Source organism: Pseudophryne corroboree, chromosome 9 (genome assembly GCF_028390025.1).
Source record: "Pseudophryne corroboree isolate aPseCor3 chromosome 9, aPseCor3.hap2, whole genome shotgun sequence".
In the NCBI taxonomy this organism is placed as follows: domain Eukaryota; kingdom Metazoa; phylum Chordata; class Amphibia; order Anura; family Myobatrachidae; genus Pseudophryne; species Pseudophryne corroboree.
In genome coordinates, this window is record NC_086452.1 from 170,389,840 (window position 1) to 170,394,912 (window position 5,073).

The 5,073-nt window shown below is 49.4% G+C and overlaps 1 pseudogene; it reads left to right on the plus strand.

Annotated features, from left to right (window-relative positions):
- The first annotated feature begins 517 nt into the window (after positions 1-517).
- Positions 518-1,869, plus strand: LOC134956853 (tapasin-like; annotated as a pseudogene).
- The last annotated feature ends 3,204 nt before the right edge of the window (positions 1,870-5,073 follow it).

Here is a 5,073-nt window from a genome sequence, read left to right on the forward strand (position 1 = left end):
AATACTTGTATGAAATTGTAATATAGTCTACAGCACCACAATACTTGTATGAATATTACACTGCGGTAGGACCTACAGTGTCACAATACTTGTATGAATATTACACTGCGGTATGACCTGCAGTGTCACAATAATTGTATGAATATTACACTTTAGTATGACCTGCAGCATTACAAAACTTGTATGAAATTAGGGTATGACTTACAGTGTCACAATTCGTGTATGAATATTACACTGTGGTCTGACCTACAGAGTCACAATGGGGGTCATTCTGACCCCGATTGCACGCTGCAGTTGATCTCAACGGTGCGATTGGGTCAGAACTGCGCATGCGCCGGTGCTGCAGTGTACCGGTGCATGCCCAACGGGCGAAGGCCGTCGTTGAACTACGATTGTTAGGAGTTAGGAGACAGCAGTGACACAGAGAGAGAGACTGCAGCTCAGAGGGGGGACCAGGCAGAGACAGGGGGCATTAGAGTGGGGGGAGAGACAGGTACACCACAGCCCTGCGAGACCTCTCTGTAAAGCCGCACAGTGCAGAGAGCTGACTTGGATTCGCCAAGATGATCCCTTCCACAATCTACAAACTGTCTCTTGTTGTTACGCTTGCTGCCACGCTCCGCGGGGCTTTCCCTGTTCTTGCTGTTGAAACTCTGTCCTGCCACCTGGTGGAAGAAGTCGGTGTACCCCGCTCTATTCAGCAGACCCCAGTGCGACTACGGTTTACTGACCCCTCCAGCTTGACCCCAGATCATCCAGGAACCGCCGAGCCGGGCACCTTGATCTTCTATGTATCTGACCCCTCTGGGAAGCTGCTGTCCTCCGACTTATTTGACTGCGAGATGACCCATCACCTACCCCAGGAGGTAGAGCTGGACTGAGTGCGCTCTCTCACTTGGGAGAAACCCAGCCCGCTCTCTCTCGGCAAGTCCTGGTACACGCTGTCCGCCAAGAGTGAGAAGGAGGGGAACTCCGTGAGTGCCATGCTGGGCCCACAGGGTGACCAGAAGGACCACTTGGCAGTGTCCCTAGCCGTGTCTTCTGCCTCCATCCTCGTGAAGGCCCAGCTGGGGAAGCCTCTGTCCTTGACCTGCGGCATGTGGCGGGGGCAGCAGCCTCGCTTTGCAGTGGAGTGGTGCCAATGTGCTCTGGGAGACAGGAAGGTCCTGTACGCATATGACGGATGGAAGGACAGAGTGGAGGTGGAACTCCCAGGTTATCAGATGAACTTTTCTGCCTCTCACAATAAGGGGGACGTGTCGCTCTTACTGGAGAAAGTGGACATTTCCCATCAGGGCAAATTCCTCTGCACCATCTACCTGCCCTACATCCGGGCACAGCGAGACATCCAGCTGCAGGTCATAGCTAAGCCGCAGGTTTCCCTCCCGGCCCGTCTTTTCGCTCGGCCTGGAGAGGAGCTGACGCTCTCCTGTGAGAGCTCTCACTTTCACCCTCTAGAAATCTCAGTTGACTTTCTGGTTCAGCTCCCAGGGGAATCGCACCCTTCCCTCCTGCCTGGAACGTCCCTCTCCACACACGGCCACAACCTAGATGGCACCTACAGTATGACCGCCTTCCAGCGCATCATGGCTAGCCACAATCTACATGGAGCACGCTACTACTGCCGCGTCAATCACGCCAGTGCACCAAACCCTCCAAATTGCAGGGGTCTTTGGACCATCCCTGGAGGACTACATGTATCTGTTACTGACCGCACTCTTCCTCTATGGGTTCCTGAGCTACCTGCACAGGAAAGCTGTATCGTTCTGTAGAAGCCCGAAGGAGATGAATGATAGAAAGAGCAAGTCTGAATAAGAGAAGTGGAAGCGGAAAAATGGACCTGCAAACCAGTCTGTGTGTGTGTGTGTGTGTGTGTGTGTGTGCACCTTTGTGTGATATTGTGTGTCTGCCGATACAGCCGTGTGTGTGTGTGTGTGTGTGTGTGTGTGTGTGTATCTCCCAGCATGGCCCTCTCCAGTACGGCCGCGGTGCTCTGCTTCTGGACTTTTCTCTTGCTGTGTGACTGCCATCACCTGTGCTGAACAGGTAAATGGATAAGAAACGTGTTTCGGCGCAGGTAATGGCAATCATGCAGTGGGAGGAAGGTCCGGGGGTAGAGCATTGTGGCCGTCCTGGAGAGGGTCATGTTGGGAGGTATGTGTGAGGGAGAAGTTTAGCAGTAAGTGTGTGAGTGTAATATATAGTAGTTATGTCTTTGTAGTTGAAGTATTCCATATGATGAGTTGATTGACATTTGACATAACAGTATATTAAATATCATAGCTGTATTGGGCAGGAAATTCTGGTAAACCACACAGCGCCATGACCAGCACCGGACTGGCAATCTGGAATTTGCCATGAGGGCATGTATTGGTTAGAGCAATGGTTCTCAACCTCGGTCCTCAAGTACCCCCAACAGTTCATGTTTTCCAGGTCTCCTCACAGGATTGCGGATGGGGTGATTGGCTCCACCTGTGGGTCTTTTAGGGTGTGTCGGTGAGTGATGGGATGGATGCACCTGGTCAACTGCTGGGTGACCTGGGAAACATGATGGTTGGGGGTACTTGAGGATCGAGGTTGAGAAATACTTGGTTAGAGCACAGGTTCTCAAACTCGGTCCTCGGGACCCCACACAGTGCATGTTTTGCAGGTCACCCGGCAGGTGCACAGGTGTGTTGGTTACTCACTGACACATTTTGGGGGGTCCACAGGTGGAGCTGATTGTTTCGCTTGCGATTCGGTGAGGAGACCTGCAAGGCATGCACTGTGTGGGGTCCTGAGGACCGAGTTTGAGAACCTGTGGGTTAGAGTGTAAGTGGGCTGCTCTGGGTTATCAAGTGTAAGATTAATCCCCCTTGGCCCTCACTGCAATGGATCACTGATGGCGCCATTAGACAGACACGGACGCACGCGAGTAATTGGTTCTGGGGGCGTACACAGATATGAGTGTGACAGGTACGCTTCCTCCTGCCCAGGCCAACTATAAAAGTGTCACAGGTTATATTAGTATAAAAGTATCTGTCGCAAGGATGTGCAAAGCCGGATCTGTATAATGGCACATATATAAAAAGTATGGTCACTACAGAAAACCAATTAATACAGAAAAGCAAAAGAACCACGGCTTAAAGAATTGAAATCAATCAAAATCTTAAAAATCTAGAACAATTGTTACATAATAATGTTAGATGCAATCTTTCAACAAATTACATAGAACAGGTAGAATGTACTGTATATACGAGTTTGATACAGTGTAATAAGAGATACTTCTGATAGAATTATGGGAGCAAAATTCTACTTAAATATGAAGTATATTCATAATGCCATAAAAATAATGAACACATTAAAACGTATACAGTGTTATGGTCAGTAATACGGTACCTCCACTTTCACTGTACAATGGGTGGGTGGGAAAAGTCATCTTCATTATTGGGAGAGATACAAGGAACGAAGCCAGAATTATTGCTGGTCCCTGCTGCAGATGGATACCGAAAATAGCATCACACTGTAACACGCGGTTAATAGCCGTTTGTACTGTTCCCCTAGCCAGGTACAGAGAACTGGACCTTAAAGGGGCAGACTAGATGGGCCAAGTGGTTCTTATCTGCCGTCAAATTCTATGTTTCTATGATTGCCTCTGCCTGATTGACAGGCAGAGGCGGTTACTGGGCGGGGGGCGGAACGGCGCCATTTGGCCACTGTTTTGTGGACGCGGTCCGGCCAACGCAGGCATGGCTGGACCATGCGGGGTGCGGGCCACAGCAGCTGCTGCGGGCCGGGGAGTGACGAGTAGCTCCCGGCCTGCACGCTAAAGCTGCGCTGGCCGGAAGCTACTCCCAAAGTGCAAAAGCATCGCCGCTGTGCGATGCTTTTACACTTCTGCGGGGGGGGGGGGCGGCACTGACATGCGGGGTGGGATAGCCCTGTGCTGGGCATCCCCCGCATGTCTAGGGTCATGATCGTAGCCCTGCAAATTTTTCCAGGGCTACGATCAACTTGGAATCACCCCCAATATGTGTATGAATATTACACTGCAGTACAGCCTGTAGAGCGACAGTACCTGATTGAAATTGGGGTACAACCTACAGCATCACAATATGTGTATGAATATTAAGCTGCAGTACGACCTGCAGCATCACAATACTTGTATGAATATTACACTGAGGTACAACCTGCAGTGTCACCTAATGCAAGTTATTTTTCTTTTTTTGTGACTTTAAATATATGTTTTGCAATTAAAGGGCCTCTTTCAGATGCGGTCACAACTTTGATGGTGTCGCAACTGAGGGATTATCAACAGACTGTGCATACATCACAGGCACAGTAAGCAACATGCCAAGGTGCCTTTGTGATGACGCTTGCAGTGAGATTGATTGGCAGGAAGAGGCCATTTGGGGGAGGTAACAGAGTGTGTCCACAAAAACGCAGGCATGTTGTGACTGTTTTCGGGGTGTATCTCAGGATGCAACTGCAATCTCACTGAAACATGGCACCAGTGTTGAATCTCCCTTGGTTATTCTGCGCGGACATGAAGGCACTCAGGGAGACGATATTGTTGCGATGGAGTACGTGGCTTCAGTGGGCATATCTGTACACTTGTGGGCAGCTGATGCACTTGCGATGCCTCACAGTTCCATTACTGAATGAGATCGCTGCTGCGCTGGCATTGCGACCGCATCTGAATCAGGCCTGATACAGTATGTTGAGTCTACTATAAGTAAATAATAGACTGATATCAACATATTGATTCAAACACATTATGGGGTTGATTAGAGTCGCATGCTTCTGTGACTGCTTTAGCATCTTTTGCTGTAGTCGAGTCTATTACTATTTGCTTATACTAGTGTCAGCCCTTCCCCTGGAGTACAAGAGTACACGTGAACGTGCAAAGACTTGGACGTCTACTTTGTGCATCTATACATGCTGTAATACCTCTTAGTATACATTACCGATTGCACCACCAAAACTTGCACCAGCCCTATGGCATGTGCAGATTTTGCATCAGAGTATTGCCTCTTATGTGATATAGCCATACATGCCTATGACAAGCCTATTAGAAGGACCATTTTTGTGTGT